General features: G+C 46.6%; 1 protein-coding gene and 1 pseudogene across 2 annotated transcripts in view; both read right to left on the bottom strand.

Moving 5' to 3' along the window:
• AP2A2 (adaptor related protein complex 2 subunit alpha 2) overlaps positions 1–25,451 on the bottom strand; it is a 91,222-nt gene that overhangs the window by 64,777 nt on the left and 994 nt on the right. The window lies entirely within an intron of this gene.
• Positions 4,363–4,463, bottom strand: LOC119624579 (U6 spliceosomal RNA; annotated as a pseudogene).

Raw genomic sequence — 25,451 nt, 5'->3', positions numbered from 1 at the left:
ACGGCAGTAAGCCAAGCAAACTCTGAAAGCAGGCCTAGACTGGAATGTCACTCCATGTTTTACTAGCTATGTGACTCTGGGCTATCAACTTAACCACAATCTGCCTCAGTTTCTCTTCTTCAAATAGGAGTCCATCAATGAAAGAGCTGCGATGAGAAGTGTGAGATAAGAAGCAAAGCACTGGTCCAGCCACAAGAAGCTACTGTGCCCATTACCAAGGATAGCCTCACAAGTTCTTTTTTTTCTTTTTTTTTTGAGACGGAGTCTTGCTCTGTCGCCCAGGCTGGAGTGCAGTGGTGAGATCTTGGCTCACTGCAACCTCCACCTCCTAGGTTCAAGCGACTCTCCTGCCTCAGCCTCCCAAGTACCTGGGATTACAGCCATCCGCCACCCACCTAGCTAACTTTTGTATTTTTAGTAGAGACAGGGTTTCGCCATGTTGGTCAGGCTGGTCTTGAACTCCTGACCTCATGATCCACCCACCTCGCCCTCCCAAAGTGCTGGGATTACAGGCGTGAGCCACCACACCCGGCTCGTTCTCTTTATTCACGCACAGGAGGGACGAGACTCAGTACAGAAACCCTCAGAGAAGCAAACTGGAATAAAAGGGTTCAAAGAGTACTACTTTGTTCCGCTACAAAGCCACAGAGGTAAATGCATGTGCGGCTCTGACAGATGTTAACGGGCATATCTTTTCTTGACAGTTTTATTGGGAAATAATTCACATACCACACAATTCACTCATTTAAAGCATGTAATTCAATGGCTTTTTGTACAGTCACAGAGTTGTCCATCAATCTAACTTCAGAAAATTTTCACCTCCCCACAAGGGGAGTCAGCCACTCACTCACCAATCACCCCTTCCCAGACCCTAGCAAGTAGCAGTGGACTTTTCACCAATTTCTATAGATTTATATCTTCTCAACATTTCACATAAATGGAATAACACGTGGGCTTCTGTGACCGGTTTTTGTCACTTAGGATAGTTTTCAAGGTAGTATTAATTACTATTTCATTACTTTTTAATGCTTAGTAACATTCCATTGTGTGGCTATACCATATTTCGTTACCAATTCATCACTTGATGGATTTTTGGATTGCTTATACTTTTTTGGCTATCATGAATAACATCACTATGAACATTTCATGTTCCAGTTTTTCTATCAACATATGATTTTTGTTTCTTGAGTACATATCTAAAAATACAATTATTGGTCATAGGAATTTCTGTTTAACATTTTCAGGCACCTGACAAGATGTTTTCCAAGGGCAGCTCCATTCTACATCACTACCAGACAAGAATGAGTGTTCCAACTTCTCCATAACCTCGATGACACTTGTTATTGTCCATCTTTTTTATCTTTTTATTTTATTTGTTTTTTAGATGGAGTCTCCCTCTGTTGCCCAAGCTGGAGTGCAGTGGCATGATCTCGGCTCACCGCAACCTCCATCTCCCGGGTTCAATCAATTCTCCTGCCTCAGCCTCCCAAGTAGCTGGAATTCCAGGCGCCTGCCACCACACCCAGCTAATTTTTGTACTTTTAGTAGAGATGAGGTTTCACCATATTGGTCAGGCTGGTCTCAAACTCCTGAGCTCAGGTGATCCACCCACCTTGGCCTCCCAAAGTGCTGGAATTACAGCTGTGAGCGCCCGGCCTCATCTTTTTTATTACAGCCATCTGGGTAAGTGTGATGCAGTATCTCATTGTGATTTTGATTTGCATTTTTCTGATGGCTTTTATATGCTTACTGAACATTCGTAAATCAATTTGGAAGAAATGTATATTTTAATACTTCATCAATTTTTTTTTTTTTTTTTTTTTGAGACACAGTCTCACTCTGTTGCCCAGGCTGGAGTGCAGTGACATGACTTCGGCTCACTGCAACATCCACTTCCTAGGTTAAAATGATTCTTGTACCACAGCCTCCCAAGAAGCGGAGATTACAGGTGTATGCCGCCACACCCAGTTAATTTTTATATTTTAGTAGAGATGGGGTTTCATCACGTTGGCTAGGCTGGTCTTGAACACCTGACCTCGGGTGATCCACCTACCTCAGCCTCCCAAAATGCTGGGATTCCAGGTGTGGCCACCGCACCCACGGCCCCTAACACTTCATCAATTTTTCAATTTAGTTGTCTTATCATGAAGTTCTTTATATATTCTAGATAACAAGCCCTTTATCAGGTACATGGTTTTCAAATATTTTCTCATTCTCAGGTTGCCATTTCACCTTCTCAATCGTACTTTGTAGCACACGTTATTAAGTCCAAATCAACTTTTTTTTCTTTTGTCATTTGCACATCTGTTGTCACCTAGGAAATCATATTCCAGACCGGGTACAGTGGCTCATGCCTGTAATCCCAGCACTTTGGGAAGCCGAGGCAAGCAAATGGGGTTTGGCCAACATGGCGAAACCCCATCTGTACGAAAAACACAAAAATCAGCTGGGCATGGTGGTACAGGCCTGTGGCCCCATCTACTCAGGAGGTTGAGGCAGGAGAATCGCATGAACCTGGGAGGCGGAGGTTGCAGTGAACCAAGATCACGCCACTGCACTCCAGCCTGGCAACAGAGCAAGACTCTGCCTAAAAAAAAAAATTCCAAAGTCACAAAAACTTACCATTTTTTTTTTAGTAGAAGTCTCATAGCTCTTACAGTTGGGTTTATGATCCATTTGGAGTTATTTCTTGTGCATAGTGTAAGGTAGGAGTCCATTTACAGACTTTTACATGTAGATCCATCATCCCAGCACCATTTGTTCAAAAGACTATTCTTTTCCCCACCACTGAATTGTCTTGGCACTCCTGCTGAAAATCAATTCACCAAAAATGTAAAGGTTTACTTCTGCACTGTCAATGTTATCTCAGTATCTATGTATCCGTCCTTATACTAGTACCTTGCTATCTTAACCATTTGTGTATTAAGTTTTAATTCTCCAATCCTGTTCTTTTTTGCATCTATGGAGATGACTAGGTATTTTTTTTATTAATGTAAGTATTACATTGACTGATTTTCAGATGTTAAACCAATCTTGCGTTCCTGGGACAATTCTCACTTGAATCTGGTATATAATCCTTTTTTTCTTTTTTTGAGACAAAGTCTCGCTCTGTCACCCAGGCTGGAGTACAGTGGCACGATCTCGGCTCACTGCAACCTCCACCTCCCGAGTTCAAGCGATTCTCCTGACTCAGCCTCCCGAGTAGCTGGGACTACAGGCACATGCCACCACGCCCAGCTAATTTTTGTATTTTTAGTAGAGACGGGGTTTCACCATGTTGACCAGGCTGGTCTCCACCTCCCGACCTCATGATCCACCTGCCTTGGCCTCCCAAAGTACTGGGATTACAGGTGTGAGCCACCACGCCTGGCCTGTATAATCCTTTTTATATGCTGTTGCTGGATTCAACTGGCTAGCAGTTGGTTGAAGATTCTTGTTTCTATATTCATGATAACAGTCTGTAATATTCCTTTCTTGTCATGTCTTTGTCTAGTTTTGATCTCAGCATAACACTGGCCTTATGGAATGGGTTAAGTATTCTCTCCTATTTTTCCAAAGAGTTTGTAAAGGACTGGTATTAATTATTTTCTTGAGATCGAGTCTCACTCCATCATCCAGGCTGGAGTGCAGTGATGCAATCTTGGCTCACTGCAACCTCCACCTCTCGGTTTCAAGTGATCCTCCTGCCTCAGCCTCCAGAGTGGCTGGGACTACAGGCACGCCACCACACTCAGCTAATTTTTGTATTTTTAGTAGAGATGGGGTTTCACCACGCTGGCCAGGCTGGTCTTGAACTCCTGACCTCAAATGATCACCCATATCGGCCTCCCAAACTGCTGGGATTACAGGCGTGAGCCACTGCACCCAACCAGGGCTGGTATTCATTATTTAAGTGTTTGGTAAAACTCAAATAATGACAAGTTCAGTAACTGGGGTTTTTCTAGAGAAGCCACCTGTCCCAGAGCTTATTGTTGTGACAAGTTTGGTTTTTTTTTTTTTTTGGTTTTTGGGTTTTCTTTTGAGATGGAGTTTCACTCTTGTTGCCCAGGCTTGAACACAATGGTGCGATCTCGGCTCACTACAATACCCACCTCCTGGGTTCAAGAGATTCTCCTGCCTCAGCCTCCCAAGTAGCTGGGATTACAAATGTGCACCACCATGCCTAGGTAATTTTATATTTTTAGTAGAGACGGGGCTTCACCAAATTGGCCAGGCTGGTCTAGAACTCTTGACCTCAAGTGATCCGAGTGACTCGGCCTCCCAAAGTGCTGGGATTACAGGCATGAGCCACTGCGCCCGGCCGTGACAAGTTTGTAAATTATTAATTCAATCTAATTACTTATTATAAGTCTATTTGGGTTTTCTTTAATGGAATGCTTCACAAATCTGTGTGTCATTCTCACACAGGGGCCATGCTAATCTCTGTACTGCTCCAATTTTAGCATATGTGCCGCCAAAGTGACCGACTATTCAGATCTTCTATTTCTTCCTGAGTCAGCTTCAGTCACGACTTTCTAGGAATTTGTCCACTTCAACTAAGTTATCTAATATTTTGTCACCCAATTATTCATGGAATTCTCTTACAGTCATTTTTATTTCTGTAAGGTGAATAATCATCTCCCCTCTCATTCCTGCTTTCGGTAATCTGAGTCTTCTTATCTCAGTCAGTCTCACTAAGTTTGTCAATTTTGATGATCTTTTCAAATAAACCATCTTTGCTCTCATCTTTGTTATGTTCTTCCTTCTTCTTGCTTTAGGTTTTATTCGTGCTTTTCCTGGTGGTTTAAGGTGAAATAGTAGGCTAATGATTTCAGATCTGTCTTTTTTAATGTAGGTATTTACAGTTATAAATTTCCCCAAGCCCTGCTATCACCGCAGTGTCTAATTTTTGGAATGCTGTGTTTTTATTCACATTTATCTCCAAGTTTTTTTTAAGAGACAACGTCTTGCTTTGTCACCCAGGATGGAATGCGGTGGCGTGATCATAGTTCATTGTGGCCTCAAACTCCCAGAGTAAACAATCCTCCTGTCTCAGTCTCCACGTAACTGGGCCCTAAGGGCACACCTCTAGGCCTGGCTGATTTTTTTATTTTTAGTAGAGATGGGGTTTTGCCATATTGACCAGGCTGGTCTCGAACTCCCAACCTCAAATGATCTGCCCACCTCGGCCTCCCAAAGTGCTGGCATTACAGGTGACATGAGCCACCACATCTGGCCTATCTCCAAGTACGCCACCGCACCCGACTAATTTTTGTATTTTTAGTAGAGATGGGGTTTTGCCATGTTGACCAGGCTGGTCTCGAACTCCCAACCTAAAGTGATCTGCCCACTTATATATATAAGGGAGGTTGTCCTCTGTTTATTTTGTTTACCTGGAACTATCTTAATTTCCTTTTTCTTTTTTGTGAAAGGATCTCGCTTTGTTCGCCCAGGCTGGAGTAGTGCAGTGGCACAATCTTGGCTCATTGCAACCTCCGCCTCCCAGGTTCAAGCAATTCTTGTGACTCAGCCTCCTGAGTAGCTGGAATTACAGGCGTGCGCCATCACGCCCGGCTAATTTTTGTATTTTTAGTAGAGACGGGGTTTCACCATGTTGGCCAGGCTGGTCCCGAACTCTCGACCTCAGATGATCTACCCACCTTGGCCTCCCAAAGTGCTGGGATTACAGGCGTGAGCCACCGCGCCCGGCCAATTTCTCTATTTTCAAAGGATAGTTTTGCTGGACACAGAATTCTCAACTGACAGTCTCTTTCAGAAACAGGATTTTCCCACTGAGCTAGCTCATATGATGGCAAGCTCAGTAAACGGGACAGGTCCGAGAGTGACATGCTCTGCAGCCGGGACTTGCTGAGGAGCTCCAGCCTTGAGGTGTCCCCTCCAGTGGCTGCTAGGCTGCTGGCTTTCCCAGCTACCATGGTAACAAGGCAGCTGGTTTCCATGGTTACGACGGAGCTGGGGAGAGGAGAATGGGAGGAGGTTGAGTTAGCGGTTCCACGGTTGTTCACAGATAAATGCTCCTAAGAGTGTCACAACCTTTCGTTAATTTTGAGTTCCTACAGTTGATTTTAACCATTTTTGCCAGTGCTTTCACTGCTTTTATGAAGAACTGGATTACAGAGGCCTCACTCCACCATTCTGGCTAAGTAGCATTTCTGATGCAGACTCAAAGCTGTCACGAATAAAGAGTGTTTAGCACGCATGCCTCTGTTGATTCTGTTTTCTAAACCTCCACACGTCACTCCTACCTTTCCACTCCAGATCCTCGCTACCTCCTCTGGACCAAAGCAATTGATCTTTTCCTAACTGGCTTTCCTGCCTCTAAGCCCCATTAAAACCCATCCTCTAGGCCGGGTGCGGTGGCTCACGCCTGTAATCCCAGCACTTTGGGAGGCCAAGACGGGTGAATCACGAGGTCAGGAGATCGAGACCATCCTGGCTAACACGGTGAAACCCCGTCTCTACTAAAAAATACAAAAAACTAGCCAGGCGAGGTGGCGGGCGCCTGTAGTCCCAGCTACTCGGGAGGCTGAGGCAGGAGAATGGCGGGAACCCGGGAGGCGGAGCTTGCAGTGAGCCAAGATGGCGCCGCTCACTCCAGCCTGGGTGACAGAGCAAGACTCCGTCTCAAAAAAAAAAAAAAAACACAAAACCCATCCTCTATATCCAAAATGACTACTTTTCCTTTTCTTTTCTAATTTTCTGTAGAGATAAGGTCTCACTAAGCTGCCCACACTGGTCTTGAACTCCTGAACTCAAGTGATTCTCCAGCTTAGGTCTCCCAAAGTGCTGGGATTACAGGCCTAAGCCACCGTGCCGGGCCTCAAAATGACTATTCCACTAGCAAAACAGAAATTGAGGCTGGGTGCATTGGCTCGTGCCTGTAATCCCAGCACTTTGGGAGGCCGAGGCAGGCAGATTACCTGAGGTCAGGCATTCAAGACCAGCCTGCCCAACATGGTGAAACCCCATTTCTATTAAAAATACAAAAATTAGCCGGGCGTGGTGGCGGGCACCTATAATCCCAGCTACTCAAGAGGTTGAGGCAGAAGAATTGCTTGAACCCAGGAGGTGGAGGTTGTAGTGAGCTGAGATCAATACCACTGCACTCCGGCCTGGGTGACAAGGGAGAGATTCCATCTCAAAAAAATTTTTACAAATTGAGTGTCATTCCCCTGCTTAAAATACTTAAACAGCCCACATCCTAGACAGGAGGTCCCTACCATCTGGTTTTGGCCTGCCTCTCCCACCTTGGTCTCCAGCCACATTCCTGTGCCCCACTAGGCCCTACCCATGCTAGGAATCCCCCTCAGTGTATCGCACATGTCCTGCTGCTGCTCCTGCCTCTCTGCAGTGTGGCACACGGTACTGCCCACCTTTTCCAAACCATCTCCCACATCCCGTCAGCCTAGCAAGACCAGAGCCAAGCATCACCCCTGCATTCCACGCCTGACCTCTCCTAAGCTGTTCACCCCTCATACCATTTACCACTCTGCATTACAAAGGCCTGAGCTACTGAGGACAGTCAGTGTTTAGCATTCTAGTAAGAGCCATCATCTTTAAAAAGCTCTACAAAAGGCCCTACTCCACCTGTCCCCCACCTCCATTCTCTCCTAACCTAACCCCTTATTGCCTTTCCGCCCAGGATTGCTGTCCTAAAGTCACATGGGCCTCCTGCTGTTTCTTCTGTGCAGCTGTCATCCTCCCCCACAAAGGCCTCTGCACTTACTACTACTCCCTCTGCCAAGACGCCCTCCCCACTGACTTGTACATGTCCACTGCCTCACTAGCTCCAGGTCCTTGCTCAACTGCTGCCTTCACAGCAGGGCCGGTCCTGATCATTCTACTTAAAATTGAACACCTGTACCCTCATTTACCCAACCATCTTCCCTCCTTATTATTTCTCTGTTGTGTTTATCATCTCCTAACATCCCACTAAACTCTGTTTTTCTTCTTGATCTCTACCCACTAGAATGTAAGCTCCATGTGAACATGGAGTTATTTTACTCCCTGCCACAGTCCCAGAATCCTGGGAAGTACCTGGCATTGTAGCAGGCACTCAATAAATACTTGGTAAGAATAAATGCCCTGCAGACAGCAGGTACCCAATAATAGCACCACATCTGAGTACTCATAATGCACCAAAAACTGCCCCAAGAGCTTCTGAGCAATAGAGCTGGAAAACAACCAGCATTTCCTGAGCGACGGGATCACCAGAGATGCTATGTCAATCTCTACAGCATCCTCTCCTTCGGGGCCCCCATCACATCCATCCTGACTGTCGACCTGTCCACTTTTCCTCCAAACAAGTGCTCTATTCTGGTCATTTCAGTTGCCACCTGTATCTCCAGTCGGGACTCTTGCAGCTTTCACCTTCCACTCCTCACTTCCAACCTACTTTCCACAGAGAAGCTGGCATCAAGGGAGGAGACCACCTCTCATATTGTCTTATACCCAATTTCTGCTTCCAAAGAAGAAGAAGTAAAAACTAAAAGGCAGAAATGAAATCCACGAGCACACAGCCCGGTGCCACACCCTGGGCCTGGTAGTTAAAGATCCACCCCAACCTAATCGGTTCTGTTATCTATAGATTACAGACATTGTATAGAAAAGCACTGTGAAAATCCCTGTCCTGTTCTGTTCCGTTCTAATTACCGGTGCATGCAGCCCCCAGTCACGTACCCCCTGCTTGCTCAATCGATCACGGCCCTCTCACGCGCACACCCTTAAAGTTGTGAGCCCTTAAAAGGGACAGGAAATGCTCACTCGGGGAGCTCGGTTGTTGGAAGACGTGAGTCTTGCCAAAGCTGCCAGATGAATAAAGTTCTTCCTTCTTTAACTGGGTGTCTGAGGGGTTTTGTCTGTGGCTTGTCCTGCTACAGCGTAACAGTCTCATATAATTACATCAGACCTGTCACTCACTCGCTTTCCTTCAGCAGCTTCCTACAAGGCACCTAGGATAAAATCAGACTCATGCCAGAGCCTTCAAGGCCCAGCACGTTCTGGCCTCCCCCAGCAATCCGGCTTATACCAGCTCCTCTCCTTGCTCACTGAGTTCCAACGGTCCGGCCTCTCAGATCCTGAAATACAACAAGATCTCCACCACCTCAAGCCCTTCTCCCCTCCAGGCTGGGACAAGGCTGGTCCCAGGCGCTTCAGGACCCAGCTGAAATGTCACTTCCACAGAGAGGTCTTTCAGGAACACCCAACCTAAGGGAGTCTCCTTTTATCATCCACCATGATAAACTGCCTCGGCATCACACAATATGACCACATAACAAACCTGCACGTGTACCCTGGAATCTAAAGTAAAGGCTGAAATTCTTTTTTAAAGCCATCAAAAAACACATAAGAAAAAACATTTCAGTTCAGGGTTTAAACAAATCTCTTGGAAAAGTCAAGTATTCAAACTCCACTGGACTGACCCATCATTACCAATGACAGAATCTACTGACTAAACTACTGAGAGAAACGACAGAATCTACCAACTAAACTACTGAGAGAAACGACACAATCTACCGACTAAACTACCAAGAGAAACGACACAATCTACCGACTAAACTACTGAGAGAAACGACAGAATCTACCGACTAAACTACTGAGAGAAACAACGGAATCTACCAACTAAACTACTGAGAGAAATGACGCAATCTACCGACTAAACTACCAAGAGAAACAACACAATCTACCGACTAAACTACTGAGAGAAATGACGGAATCTACAGACTAAACTACCGAGAGAAATGACACAATCTACAGACTAAACTACTGAGAGAAATGACACAATCTACAGACTAAACTACCGAGAGAAATGACGGAATCTACCGACTAAACTACCGAGAGAAATGACGGAATCTACCGACTCAACTACCAAGAGAAACAACGGAATCTACCGACTAAACTACCGAGAGAAATGACACAATCTACAGACTAAACTACTGAGAGAAATGACACAATCTACAGACTAAACTACCGAGAGAGATGACGGAATCTACAGACTAAACTACCAAGAGAAATGACGGAATCTACGACCAAACTACTGAGAGAAACGACGGAATTTACGACTAAACTACTGAGAGAAACGACGGAATTTACGACTAAATCTGAGAGAAATTTCCATTTACTATATTCTATTACTATCAAGAAACAAAGGTCAGTTGGTCAAAGGCCCCACGCTTTTCCTTTGATTTCTGGGTTTCAGAGCACTACAGACTAATACCATATGTAGGTTTGCAAAGAATACACTGCACTGTTCATTCCCTTGAACAGGGAACAAGGTCCTTCCTACTTGCTTACTTCAGATAAGGAATAAATGCCGAGTCATCATTCTATTTAAAAGAATAGAATTTTAAATTCTATTTAAAATTCCACTTAGAAATACATGCCACACAAGCTCTCAGAACCACCTGCCCAAATTTGATTAAAAGTCAGGTATTATTACTTCAATAAGCATGAGAGGCCGGGCATGGTGGCTCATGCCTGTAATCCCACCACTTTGGGAGGCCAAGGTAGGCAGATCACTTGAAGTCAGGAGTTCAACACCAGCCTAGCCACATGGCAAAACCCCACGTCTACTAAAAATACAAAAATTAGCCAGGCGTGGTGGTACACGCCTGTAGTCCCAGCTACTCAGGAGGCTGAGGTGGGAGAATCACTTGAATCCGGGAGGCAAAGGTTGCAGTGAGCCAAAATCACGCCACTGCACTCCAGCCTGGGCAACAGAGTGAGACTCCATCTCAAAAAAAAAAAAAAAGAATAAGAAAGCGGCCAGATGCAGGGACTCATGCCTGTAACCTCAGCACTTTGGGAGGCTGAGGCAAGAGAATCACTTGAGGCCAGGAGTCCAGGACCAGCCTGGGCAACACAGTAAGATCCCATCTCTAAAAAAAATAAAAATTACATAAAGTCAAGTTATTCCTCCCCAAGGCCTTCTCTCAGGCAGTGATAAACCAAGAGTATATCACAAGTCATAAATGGGGGCAGGGGCATGTGTGTAGAAACAATCCGCCATCAAGGACTGATAGAGTTATCACAAGAGAATTACAGATAGATAACAATAGAGTTATCACAATCCTGGACACTGCCAAGCAATGGTCAAGCAGTAACTGACTCAGCCACGGATAGCAAGCTGCACCCCAGCTACCTGCAGGAGGGAAGACAAGTAAGAAGCAAACCGTCTCCAACAGAGAACCTGAAAAGACTTGGGAACGAAAGGAACCTCAGGAGACCGATGTCAGGAGGATGGGCCTCAAGTCTGTACAGGGAGCAGCAGATGCCTTCCATGAGACCCTGTGGCCAGGCAGGCCCCTCGGCCCCCATCTCAGCAAAAGACAAGCTGGAAAGGTGAGAACACAGAAGCTCTGAGCTCCACTAAGTGTGGAGCAAGGGGTCCCGTGAGAGCAGCACAGTGCAGTGACAGGCTCCCCAAGGGTGAGATACCCCATCCCAGAATAATGGCAGCCGGACTCACAACACCCACCTGCTCACCAAGCAAGAGAAGAGTGTTGTGAGTCCTCTGGAAGAACTGAACTAGCATTCAGGCTCCCCCTCAGACCTCACCCTGCAGTGAAGGCTGCTGCCAAAGCCCTTCAGGTGAGCAGGTACCAGTAAACATGGGTGGACAGCCACTGGCCACCAAGCACAAAGTGAGAGCTCAGAACCTCACAGCATGGGCCAGAGACTAAACAAACCTACACAAAAGGCATTCAAAGCAATGAGACAATGCACAGAAGGAAATGCCAAAGGAAACACCTTTACACAGACGAGATAAAGCACAGCTTGAAGAAACAGATGCCACCAAAAAAGGGGCACTTGGGTCATAAGAAAGCTCTCAAGCTATAAAAGTGAAAGCAGAAATTAAAAATGCAAAAGAAGGGCTACGGGACAAACTTGAGAGTCGTGGAAACAGAACACGAGAGACAGAAAGGCAGGAAAATCTACACTAAGAGGTATAATTTTAACTATCACAGAGAAATACTGAGAAAAGAGAAAGTGAAATGAAACAGAAGAGGTTAGCAAAGAAATATAACAATAATATTTTCCACTAGCCCAAAAGACATGACTTTCTAGACTGAATAAGGCCACCAAATGCCACACTTGGGCAGATCGTCTTAAAATTTCAGACACTGGCCGGCGCAGTGGCTCACGGCTACAATCCCAGCACGTTGGGAAGCCAAGGCGGGAGGATCACTTAAGGTTAGGAGTTCAAGACCAGCCTGGTCAACATGGCAAAACCCCATCTCTACAAAAAAACACAAAAATTAGCTGGGCAGGTGGCACACGCCTGTAGTTCCAGTTACTCAGGAGGCTGAGGCAGGAGAATCGCTTGAACCCGGGAGGCAGAGGTTACAGTGAGCCGCGATCGCGCCGCTGCACTCCAGCCTGGGTGACAGAGCGAGACTCTGTCTCAAAAAAAAAAAAAAAAAAGGTAAGCAAAACAAAAGGCAATGGTTAACTCTTTAAAAAATTAAAAATTGAACCAAAAGTTGAACTGGTATTCTCGGCTGAGAACAGTATTTTCAGACATCAATCAAGTAAAATATTACACATATACGAGTACAGGAGAAGAGAAACTTGAGTAAGAGTTAAAAGACTCATCTTCTATAGTAAGGCATCAATAAATAGGCCAGGCACAGTGGCTCATGCCTGTGATCCCAGCACTTGGTGAGGCCGAGGCAGGCAGATCGCTTGAGGTCAGGGGTTCAAGACCAGCCTGGTCAATATGGTGAAACCCCGTCTCTACTAAAAATACAAAAAAGTAGCCAGGAGTGGTGGCAGGCGCCTGTATAAGCCCAGCTACTCGGGAGGTTGAGGCAGGAGAATCACTTGAACCTAAGAGGCAGAGGTTGCAGTGACCCGAGATCCCACCACTGACTGCACTCCAGCCTGAGCGACAAGAGCGAAACTCCGTCTCAAAAAAAGTCAGTAAGTAATGACTAAATGGGGGAAAGAACCCCCATAAATAGTAGGAACACGCAATTTAGACTTAACAAGCAATCATTTTTAAAGTAAATTTTTAAGAATAAACAGCTATAAAATGAAAATAATTGACTCGGGTTTAGAAATGTGGGCAAGGCAGCTGGGTGCCGTGGCTTACACCTGCAATCCCAACACTTTGGGATGCCGAGGCAGGCGGATCACGAGGTCAGGAGACCCAGATCATCCTGGTAAACACGGTGAAACCCCATCTCTACTAAAAATACAAAAAAAACTTAGCCAGGCGTGGTGGCGGGCGCCTGTAGTCCCAGCTTCTTGGGAGGCTGAGGCAGGAGAATGGCATGAATCCAGGAGGCAGAGCTTGCAGTGAGCAGAGATTGTACCACTGCACTCCAGCCTGGGTGACAGAGTGAGACTCCGTCTCAAAAAAAAAAAAAAGAAAGAAATGTGGGCAAGGCAGGGACAATGTTTTATAATTAACTTCTTAAACTATATTCTTTTTTTTTTTTTTTTTTTTTTTTTTTGAGATAGAGTCTCGCTCTGTTGCCAGGCTGGAGTGCAATGGTGCGATCTCGGCTCACTGCAACCTCCACCTCCCGGGTTCCAGCGATTCTCCCGAGTAGCTGGGACTACAGGTACCCGCCATCACACTCGGGGAATTTTTCTATTTTTAGTAGAGACATGGTTTCACCATATTGGCCAGGCTGGTCTCAAACTCCTGACCTCGTGATCCGTCCACCTCAGCCTCCCAAAGCGCTAGGATTACAGGCGTGAGCCACCACGCCTGGCCTTAAACTATATTCTTTAACCTTTTTAATCTTTTAAAACATTTAAGTAAGGACAAGCCTAGACAAGAAAATCACAAAAAAATGAATGCTATTGGGAAGACCTGCCCAGTTACTTCCTATTAACTAAAAATAAACATATCAACATTTTCATGGAACAGACTAGAAGCAAAGGAGCCTGTAAAAACACACAAACATTTGAGAATACAGCGACGTTGCACCGCAAGGAGAAAAAAGCATTACCTCATAAATGTTCTGGAACATATCTGGTAATCTATGTGAGGAATGATGGAGACCCATCTCACAAGAAAATAAACTACAAGGGGTTAACGGGATAAAAATAAGTTCAAAAGCTTTAAAACCTCAGTATTGTAGAGGGGTTTGGTGGGGACTTCAGGCAACAGGAGAAGCCACAGGGAGGGTCGGTGCAGCCAAGTCAGCATCCGTAAGGAAAGGCCGGCCTTCCCGTGCGGCACCAGCCAGCACACACGCCACCCAGGTGAGAGGCCCCAACAGAGCGTCTGTCACCATCACAAAGTAACGCCCCAGTGACTCCTCAAATGCAAAGGGGCACAGAGAAGTCACAGGAAAGACAGACCAACACACATGCGTTTGTTTCTTGTTTTTAAATGAGACTCCTCCCTCCAGGCAGAAGCACAACCTGGTGCTCAAGGCAAACAGAGGCAGAAAGGCGGCGGGCAGGCACCCGGGCAACTGACGCAGTTCAAACTCCAGCTCTGCCTCTCGGGAGCTCCGTGACTTGGGCTAACTTACAACCTCTCTGTACCACAGCTTCCTTATCTGTAAACAAGTACAGACAGTCTCCAATTTGGGATGGTGCAACTTCTCGATTTTTTGACTTTACAATGGCAGGAAAGCAATACGCATTTGGTAGAAATCGTACGTTAAGTACCCATACGATCACCTTGTTTTCCACTTTCAGTATAACATTCAATCAATTACATGAGATATTCAATACTTTTTTATACACAAGGTTTGTGTTAGATGGTTTTGCCCAACCGTAGGCTAATGTGAATTTGCTGGTGTTGTTTTAAGACAGGGTCGTCTCATCCTGTCGCCCAGGCTGTGCAATGGTGCAAACATGGTTCAATGTAGCCTCAACCTCCTGGGCTCAAGAGATCCTCCCACCTCAGCCTCCCAAAGTGCTGGAATTACAGGCACGAACCACCTTGCCTGGCCCCAAAAGTGAACTTTTAAAAGGTACCATTCGAAGTGTGCTTTGAGAAGATGGTAGAGATCTGACATGCGCTCACTGCACTGAAGGCCTCTTTCTGGAGACTGACAATGGTGTTGCGCTGTGGTCAATGGTAAATAACAACAGGCTGGGCGCGGTGGCGCACACCTGTAATCCCAGCACTCTGGGAAGCCGAGGCAGGCAGATCACCTAAGGTCGGGAGTTCGAGACCAGCCTGGCCAACACAGTGAAACCCCTCATCTCTACTAAAGATCCAAAAATTAGGCAGGCGTAGCGGTGGGCGCCCGTAATCCCAGCTACTTGGGTGGCTGAGGCAGGAGAATCACTTGAACCCAGAGGCAGAAGCTGCAGTGAGCTGAGATCGCACCACTGCACTCCAGCTTGGGCAACAGAGACTCCATCTCAATAAATAAATAAATAAATATAAATACATTAAATACAAATAAGGGAAACTCCCTTGAGCAGAGGGAAGAGTCTCAGGAAAGCGGAGGGAAGAACCCCTGCTGGAGCACAGGGCCCAGCAGCCGGAGGAAAAACCACATCAAACAACGGCCTCAAGAAGCATTCAGAGAAGACACTGCCTCGAGTGAGGCAAAACTAGCCCCAGACTACAGACTGCGGTGGTGCAGCCTTGTAGGAATGACACTGTTCCCAAAGAACTCAGTTTCATCCCAGAACCAAGCCCAAGAATATTACAAGAAACACAAAAATATTCTGCTCCTAGAAGGTGAAATTCACAATGTCAAGCATCTAATAATAAACCAGCCAGGCGTGGTGGCTCACACCTGTAATTCTAGCACTTTGGGAGGCTGAGGCAGGTGGATCGCTCAAGCCTAGGAGTTCGTTATCAGCCTGGGCTACAAAGCAAGACCCTATTTCTACAAAAAAGTTTTTTAAAAATTAGCCAGGTGTGTGGTCCCAGCCACTCAAGAAGCTGAGGCAAGAGGGTTACCTGAGCCCAGGAAGTCAAGGCTGAAGTAAACTATGATCGCACCATTGCACTCCGGCCTGGGCAATGGGAATGAGACCCTGTCAATAAATAACTAATTTATTTATTTAAAAAATTAGCCAGGCGAGGTGGCATATTTTATAGTCCCAGCAGTCACTCAAGAGGCTGAGGTGGGAGGACTGCTTGAGTCCAGGAAGCAGAGGCTGCAGTGAGCTATGATCACACCACTACACTCCAGCCTGGGCGACAGCAAGACCCTATCTCTTTTTTTAAAAAAAAAAAAGGAATAGGCCAGGCGCTGTGGCTCACACCTGTAATTCCCAGCACTTTGGGAGACCAGCCTGGCCAACATGGCGAAACCCCGTCTCTACTAAAAATACAAAACTGGACAGGCACCGTGGCTCATGCCTGTAATCCCAGAACTTTGAGAGGCCGAGGTGGGTGGATTGCTTGAGGTCAGGAGTTCGAGAACAGCCTGGCCAAAATGGTGAAACCCCCATCTCTACCTAATACAAAAATTAGCTGGCATGGTGGCACACACCCGTAATCCCAGCTACTCAGGAGGCTGAGGCAGGAGAATCATTTGAACCCAGGAGATGAAGGTTTCAGTGAGCCGAGATCATGCCACTGCACTCCAGCCTGGGAGACAGAGTGAGGCTCCTTCTCAAAAAAAAAAAAAACTTAGGCCAGGTGCAGCAGCTCACGCCTGTAATCCCAGCACTTTGGGAGGCCAAGGCAGGTGGATTGCTTGAGGTCAGGAGTTCAAGAACAGCCTGGCCAACATGGTGAAACCCCATCTCTACCCAAATACAAAAATTAGCTGGGCATGGTGGTGCATGCCTGTAATCCCACCTACTAGGGAGGCTGAGCCAGGAGAACCGCTTGAACCCAGGAGGCGGAAGTTGTAGTGAGCCAAGATCGTGCCACTGCACTCTAGCCTGGGCGACACAGCAAGACTCTGTCCCAAAAAAAAAAAAAAAGACCAGGCACTGTGGCTCATGCCTATAATTCCAGCACTTTGGGAGATCAAGGCAGGTAGATCACTTGAGGTCAGGAGTTCAAGAGCAGCCTGGCCAATAGGGTGAAACCCCATCTCTACTAATAACACAAAAATTAGCCAGCCGTGGTGGTGCAATCCTGTAATCCCAGCTACTCCAGAGGCTGAGGCTGGAGAATTGCCTGAACCCAGGAGACAGAGGCTGCAGTTAGCCAAGATCATGTCACTATACTCCAGCCTGGGTGAGAGAACGACATTCCGTCTCCAAAAAAAAAAAAAAAAAAGAAAGATGTACTTGCTATTTAAGCTACGTTACATGAAACATGAAAGCAGTCCACAGAAAAAGCAAAACACAAATCCTAACACAGTGCCGCCTGCCCCAAGGAGCTCAAAGTTCTTTACATACGCTAAATAATCCGCATTACACCCTTGTGCTGCCATCAGAGGGATTTTAAAGATAAGAAAAACACCCCACACCGCAAAACAAAAGCCAGGCAACCCATGTTGGCTGTTGGTCTCTATACTTTTTATATACTTTTTTTTTTTTGAGATGGAGTCTCACTCTGTCGCCCAGGCTGGAGTGCAGGGGTGCGATCTCCACTCACTGCAAGCTCCGCCTCCCGGGTTTACACCATTCTCCTGCCTCAGCCTCCAGAGCAGCTGGGACTAGCTACTCACCCACCACCACAGCTGGCTAATTTTTTTTGTATTTTCAGTAGAGACGGGGTTTCACCGTGTTAGCCAGGATGGTCTCAATCTCTTGACCTCAGTATCCGACGGCCTCGGCCTCCCAAAGTTCTGGGATTACAGGCTTGAGCCCCCGCGCCCGGCCTGGTCTCTATACTTTTAAGCAAACCCGCAGACAGACACCAAAGCTTAGGGTGGCTGAGAAGAAAGGTAAATGGGAGTGTCTTGAAGTCAAGCACAGAGATGAACGCAAAACCATCACAACTTGGAGTCTGAATTTCAGGTAAAGATGAAGACTCCAGGCTCTTGACAGGGCTGCAATTTGAAAAGGTGGGAAAGGGCGGGGAGCAGTGGCTCACACCTATAAATCCCAGCACTCTGGGAGGCTGACGGGGGAGGATCACTTGAGCCACAGAGTTCAAGACCATCCTGAGCAACATAGTGAGACCCTGTCTCTAAATTTTAAAAACAAAAATAAATACAAAAAATTTAAAAGTGGAAAACAAAGGAGAGCAGAATCAGGATCTGACCCAAACCTCCGGCTAGAAGTGTTGTTCCTAAGAACGCACCCGGCAGGAGGTCTGCGCTCGACCTGGAGTCTCCTGAGGTATGGGGTGGCGGGGCTAACGGAGCTACATGGGGCAGAAAGAACCTAGCAGGGAAGTCAGGACTTGGGGACACATGGCAGCTGTGGGCACAGCACCCCTCCCAAAATCCTGCAGCGCCTACCAGCCCCTCAGCCCACCCCTGTGCCCTGTGCTCCTGCCACCTTCCCAGCCTGCAGAAGCCTTGATACCCCCAACCATTCCCACACTCCAATCACCAGGTAAATGCTGGCTCCAAAAGGCAACAAATGTTTAAAATCAAGAATCAACTGAACAGAAGATACAAGTTCCCCTCCGCCAACAACACGAAAAAGCGTGCAAAGACGGCAGAAAGTGATGTCTGAAAGCAGAAGGGTGGTTCCAAGCTCCCTGTGTCTCTCGGGTCATCCCCGCTCCTGAGGTGCCCACAAGTCACTGGAACTCGCCTCTCCCGCCCTGGTGCTGGGCATCTCACTGCCTCACACTCTTCTTGGTCCTCTTCCCAATTCAAGTCTCCAGGACACTATTTTACAACAGGGCTGCTTCCTACTCACATGTTATTTCTTCTGTGCGTCTTGCCCAGACCCTTACAACCCTGTCCCAAGCAAAGAGCTCATCTCACCACACAGCTTCAGCCCCCACTTCTACATGGGAACACCCACCTCAACCTATCCCGCCCACCCAGAAATTCTCTCGTGACAAAACTGCACGTACTGCTTTTCAAGACGTTTCAACCAGCTCAACTTTCAAGCCAAAGTCAGAAAGGTTCTGAAGAAGGAACATGCTGCCAGAATCAGCAAATGTGGTTTTATAATCTGAGACATCATGTGGCCTGGTAAAAACTGTTCATTTCTGGGGTTTTGTTTGTTTTTTGTTTTTGAGACAGAGTCTTACTTTGTCACCCTAGCTATAGTGCAGTGGCACAATCTTGGCTCACTGCAACCTCCACCTCCCAGATTCAAGCGATTCTCCTGCCTCAGCCTCCCAAGTAGCCGGGACTACAGGCACGTGCCACCACACCTGGCTAATTTTGTATTTTTAGTAGAGATGTGTTTTTCCATGTTGGTCAGGCTGGTCTCAAACTCCTGACCACAGGAGATCCAACCGCCTCGGCCTCCCAAAGTGCTGCAATTACAAGCGTGAGCCACAGCACCCGGCCTATTTGATTTTTTTAAGAGCCAAGGAAACGCCATTTAATCCTTCAATGACAGCCTTTCCAGGAACTCTCCGACTACAAAACCCTGACACAGATTGTTACCAAAAGTAACAGAGTGTAAGTCATTTTAAGAGGAAAGAGAAGTAATAGTAAGTATCTGGCACAAAGTATGTTCATCACCAGGACACTTCAACTTGTCATAAAAGAAAGTGATCCCGACCTTCAGAGCAGCCAGATTGGAAACACTGCGAAGAGAACCAGGGTGTCCCAGAAGCAGTGACCACCAACCTTGGCAAGAAAAATCCAACCTGAGCAAAGACTTCCTTCCTCCTCTCCACAGCCACCATGACACGCTTCCTACACTGGTTTCTAAGGAACACAAATTATGCAGAAGCACGCAAAAGAAGACATGCAAGAAGAGCATTCTTTTCTGCAAGTCAGCACTTTTTAGGAATGTACAGTCAAAAGGACAAAATGAGCTTTTAACTGTGAAGGTTATTTAAGAAATGCAAAAGCAGACTGACCAACTCTGATTCTGATCTTCACTCCCATGCACGAAAATCAGTACAACTTTATGTTTTTTACACTGAAGTTTAAGCAGAGTTTAAAATTTAGTGTTCAGTTTCTCCATATCTAATTTATGACTCCATAACTGGAATTCCATGAACAAATAAAATCTTTTTAACTTTAGTCACGCTGAAACACAATTCAAAGGTATCTAATTTCAAGAAAGTTAACAGAAATGGCTGGGCACAGTGGCTCACGCCTGTAATCCCAGCACTTTGGGAGGTCGAGGCAGGCGGATCACTTGAGGCCAGGAGTTTGAGACCAGCCTGATCAACTTGGTGAAACCACGTCTCCACAAAAATTAGCTGGGCGTGGTGGCAGGCACCTGTAGTCCCAGCTACTCGGGAGGCTGAGGCACAAGAATCACCTGAACCCGGGAGGCGGAGGCTGCACTCCAGCCTGGGTGACAGAGCGAGACTCTGTCTCAAAAAAAAAAGAAAAAAAAGAACAAGAAATGGAAGGGACCGAGTTTTATGCCAACCACAGTGAGCAGAGCACTGATAATTATTCTAATTTATCATGAAACCTGCAGCAAAACTGCACCACTTTCTTCAAGACCATGGAAATTCATTTTTGCCATCTTGCTAATAACATCTCTCCATCCGTTTCCCTTTCATGTGAGGACCTGGGTGGATTAAAGAAAACGCCTCCAAGCACTTGCACCACACCAGCACCACATGCAGAGAAATAAAAACGGTCATTTCCTGCCTGAAGCTGTGTTTCTGGCAAACTGACCGGGCTCACAAGGATTATCACTTCTTCCCTTTCCTCACAGTCCTGATTGTGTGGCAGTCAATTCTCAGAGCCTGACAACATTTCAGCAGTGTTGTGTCTCTCCAACAACATTCTAGTGTCAGCATGTCAACAGCAATGCATAAAGACGTGCATTAACTAAGTCAGATACGACTCTCCTCTGCAGATATGTCATTTGTGAAAAAACAAACGAAAGTTCCAAAACAACTGAATAAATAGCAAATAACTATTGTCTTGTTTTCCCAATTTCAGCAGTTATTTTGTTTTCTTGGTATCTTCTGCTCAAATACAATGCCAATCAATGCACCAGCCTGAATGGACCTCGATGGGACTGCACTGACAGAAAAATAAAAGCCAATCTCAAAAGATCACGTATGATGTGATTCCATTTATATGACATCCTTGAGATCACAAAATTACAGAGATGGAGAACAGATTAGTCTCAGGAGCGTGGCTATAAAGGGTAGCTTTGTGATGATGGTACAGTTCTGTATCTTGAGTGAGATAGGGGGTCACACAAAGCTACAGGTCCTAAAACTGTATAGAACCACATACACACACACGTGCACGTAGATCTAATGAAATCTGAATAAGCCTGGTGGTGTGTACCAGCGTCCGTGTCCTGGTGTTGAAAATGTCCTGTAGTTATGTAAGATGTCCACATTAAGACAGGTAGGGCGCCAGGCACAGTGGCTCACGCCTATAATCCCAGCACTTTGGGAAGCCAAGGTGGGCGGATCATAAGGTCAGGAGTTCAAGACCAGCCTGACCAAATGGTGAAACTCCGTCTCTACTAAAAATACAAAATTTAGCCGGGTGTGTTGGCGTTCGCCTGTAATCCCAGCTACTCAAAAGGCTGAGGCAGGCGAATCACTTGAACCCAGGAGACAGAGGTTGCAGTGAGCTGAGATCACGCCACTGCACCCCAGCCTGGGCAACAGAGCAAGACTCCGTCCCAAAAAAAAAAAAAAAAAAAGAAAGAAAGAAAGGTAGAGTGAAGAATGCCAGGGATCTCCCTGTCCATTTTCTGCAACTTCCTGTAAAGCTGTAATTATTTCAAACTAAAGATTCTAAAACTTGGACTAAATAAAAGGACTAGGATTTTTTAATGCCAATTTTAAAAAAAAGAAAGAGTTTATTAACTTTCACACGCTGAACTCATACTGAGAAAATGCAGTGGTCGCTGGGTTGAAGTCAATCAGAAATTCGGATGAAGTTAATTTTAGGAGATACTAAGTTAGTTCACTACCTGAGCTAGTTCACTACAAAAGCTACAACTTTGAGGGGCAGAGCTTGGCACGAGGCCCCTTTTCAAATCCTGCAGCATGTTCATTGCTGCCTCTGCTAAGAGGAGTAACGCCCCAAGCCAGTCTGCTGGGAGTGGGTTACTTGAAGTGAAAATACAGCATCCTTAGTTCATGTGTGCACGTGCTCCCTGTCCACTCCCTCAGATACTTGGCACAGGGCTTTTCTTTTTTTTTTTTTGAGACGGAGTCTCACTCTGTCACCCAGGCTGGAGTGCAACGGCACGATCTTGGCTCACTGCAAGCTCCATCTCCCGGGTTCAAGCGATTCTTCCGCCTCAGCCTCCCGAGTAGCTGGGACTACAGGCGCCCACCACCACACCCAGCTAATGTTTGCATTTTTGTGGAAAAGGGGTTTCACCATGTTGGCTAGGCTGGTCTTGAACTCCTGACCTCAGGTGATCTGCCCACCTCAGCCTCCCAAAGTGCTGGGATTACAGGAGTGAGCCACCGTGCCCGGCTGGCACTGGGTCTTGAAGGAGAAAAACTTTTTTTTGAGGCAGGGTCTCAGGGTCTCAATCTGTTGCTCAGGCTGCCCAGGCTGGAGTGCAGTGGCGCAATCCTAGCTCACTGCAGCCTCAACCTCCAGGGCTCAGACAATGCTCTCACCTCAGTCCACTGAGTAGCTGAGACCACAGGTGCGTGCCACCACACCTGGCTAATTCTTTTTTTTCTTTTGTAAAGATAGGGGTCTCACTGTATTGCCCAGGCTAAAGGAGAAAAACTTAAGAAACTAGTCAGAAAGATGCAAATTTGGAGCTCAAACAGGCTTTAATGATATTTCAGCTCAAAATCCGCCCCTTCAACTGTCAGCTGAGAAAACTGAGGCTCTGTGGCTAGTGGCCTCCACTCATGCAGCTTTAATGATATCTCAGCTCTAAATCCACCCCTTCAACTGTCCACTGTGGAAACTGAGGCTCCATGGCCAGTGGCCTCCACTCATGCAGCTGCTAGGAGGCAGAGTCAGGGTCAAGAGCCTTGGCTGTCAGCTCAGAGTCCTTTTGAGGACTGCCCTTTCCACAGGGCCCGACGACTACTATCATTCACCCTCACGAGAGGAAAACTGCACACAAAATCAGAGCTGGCCAGGGAAAGCAGAATCGGGGACCCCTCTGCCTGGGACATGGAGTTCAGGTTCAGATGAGCTCAAACCCTGGCTGGCCCTCCAATCCTATCTCCAGGCACCAGCTCACGTTAATTAATTCAATACATATATACATTAATTATTTGCTATTCCTCAAACACCTTGGTCTCCTGCCTGAATTGCCCATTGGACAAAACCAGCCCAAGAATCACCCTCCTTGTGAGGTCTTCTCTGGCTCGCTCATCTACCCATTCACTGGGTACACCTCGCATGCCAGACGCTCACCATGAGAGAGCAGGAGCCATAATGTGATGAGCGAGACAGGGTGCCCACCTTGTAGAGCCCACCCTAGAGGGCAGCGGGAGAGATGGAGCTGCATGGGTGAAAACCAGCACCACAAGCTGAAGCCACTGCCCAGAGGGAGAACGGTGAGTACTGCAGCTGATGAGAGGCCATCCAACAGCAACGTCGCAAAGAGAACTCCTAGAAGGCGGCCGTATTAAAGAGACCTGGCTGCCCCAGCTAGGACGAAGCGCCCCTTCTTCTGCTAGCTCCTTCAGGGGAGGGGCTGTCTCATTCATCGGGATACATGAGTGGTTCTCCACCGAGGACAACTTAGCCCTAAGAGGACATCTGTCAATGCCTGGAGGCATTGTTCCTTATCACAACGGAGGCATGTGGTGCTGCTATAAACATCCTACAAGGTACTCAACAGTCCCCCACAACAAAGGGTGATCCAGCCCCAAATGTCAGCTCTGCTGAGTTGAAGAAAGTCTGGTCTATACAGTCAAGTATTTATAGAGTACAGCAGTTTCCCCATATCCACAGGAATACATTCCAAGGCCCTCAGTGGGTGCCTGAAACTTCATATAACACTAAATCCTATACAAGCTGCTTTTTTCCCACACATACCTAGGAAAAAGTTTAACTTACAGATTAGGCACAATAAGAGATTAGCAGCAGCCAATAATAAAAGAGAACTGTAATGATATCCTGTAATAAAAGTTACATGAATGTGGTCTCTTTAAGTATCTTATTGTACTGTGCTCACCTATTTTCAGATCACAGGTGACCAGAGGTAACTGAAACCTCAGAAGGTGAAACCACAAATAAGGGAAACCACAAATAAGGGAGGACGGCTGTACTGCGCTCCCCGTGGTAGGCGCCACCCTGTCAAATGCGGACCCTCGCACAGACAACATATCTAACAAGTGGGTGACTTGTTGTCTAAGGAAATGCCTTCCAATCTCATCGTCCTGCCTAACACAATTTTCCTCAAAAATGGAAGGACAGACATCGCAGCTAACTTAACAGTGCTCAGCCTTTGTCCTAAGGAGTCCCCTTAACAAATAATACACACACTTAGTTTTATAAAATGCATGTTAGTCTCATTACATGACAAAGCAAGAGAAAAAATGCTACTCGTAAAAGTGCTAATCTGAGGCTGTGTTTCTAAGCCTTTTTTTTTTTTTTTTTTTTTTTGGACAAAGGTCTCACTCTGTCACCCAGGCTGGAGTACGGTGGCAGGATCTCAGCTCACTGCAGCCTTGACCTCCTGGGCTCAAGTGATCTTGTCTCAGCCTCCCAAGTAGCTGGGACTATACGTGTGTACACCAACACGCCCGGCTAATTTTCATGGTTTTTGTAGAGACAGGGTCTCACCACATTGCCCAGACTGGTCTCAAACTTCTGGGCTCAAAAGATCCACCTGCCTCGGCCTCCCAAAGTGCTGGGACTACAGGTGTGAGCCACTGCACCCAGCTCCATGCTTTTTTTTTTTTTTTTTAAAACAGAGTAGGGGAAGGGTTAGATGGACTTCTACCCTTACACAGAGTGTAGGAGAATGACCATCCTCCTGATCCTCCACCCAGTCTAAGGAGATGAGAATTCAAAGGGAAGATCACAAAAATTCCTCAAAATATACACTAAAAATCATGAGGGTGCAGTGGCTCACGCCAGTAAACCCAGCACTTTGGGAGGCCAAGGTAGGTGAATCACTTGAGCTCAGGAGTTCGAGACCAGCCTGGGCAACACGGCGAGACCCCCATCTCTACAAAAAACACGAAAATTGTGGTGGTGCACGCTTGTAGTCCCAGCGACTCTGGTCCAGGCTGAGGTGGTAGGATCACTTGAGCTGGGAGGCTGGGTGGGCTGTGATGGCACTACTGCGCTCCAGCCTGGGTGCCAGAGCAAGACCCTGTCTCAAAAAAAACAAAAACAAAAAACCATGAAGTCAACTATTTGCTGGATAACAAGGAAAAAAATGAACACACCAGACAGGAAATCGGCTTTGTTTCAAGAGGAGGTTCTGCACACCAAAGTCAAATTAATTTGTGGACCGGTGCACCCACCCCGCCACCCTGCACATCCTTCTAACAGGCCAAGCCTTCCTGGCTTGTTTCACGGTTTGGTGTGGATTTTTTCCACCCCGAGGGG

Source organism: Chlorocebus sabaeus, chromosome 1 (genome assembly GCF_047675955.1).
Source record: "Chlorocebus sabaeus isolate Y175 chromosome 1, mChlSab1.0.hap1, whole genome shotgun sequence".
Lineage (NCBI taxonomy): Eukaryota > Metazoa > Chordata > Mammalia > Primates > Cercopithecidae > Chlorocebus > Chlorocebus sabaeus.
The sequence above is the reverse complement of the archived record's forward strand: the minus strand, read 5'-3'. Positions and strand labels throughout refer to the sequence as shown.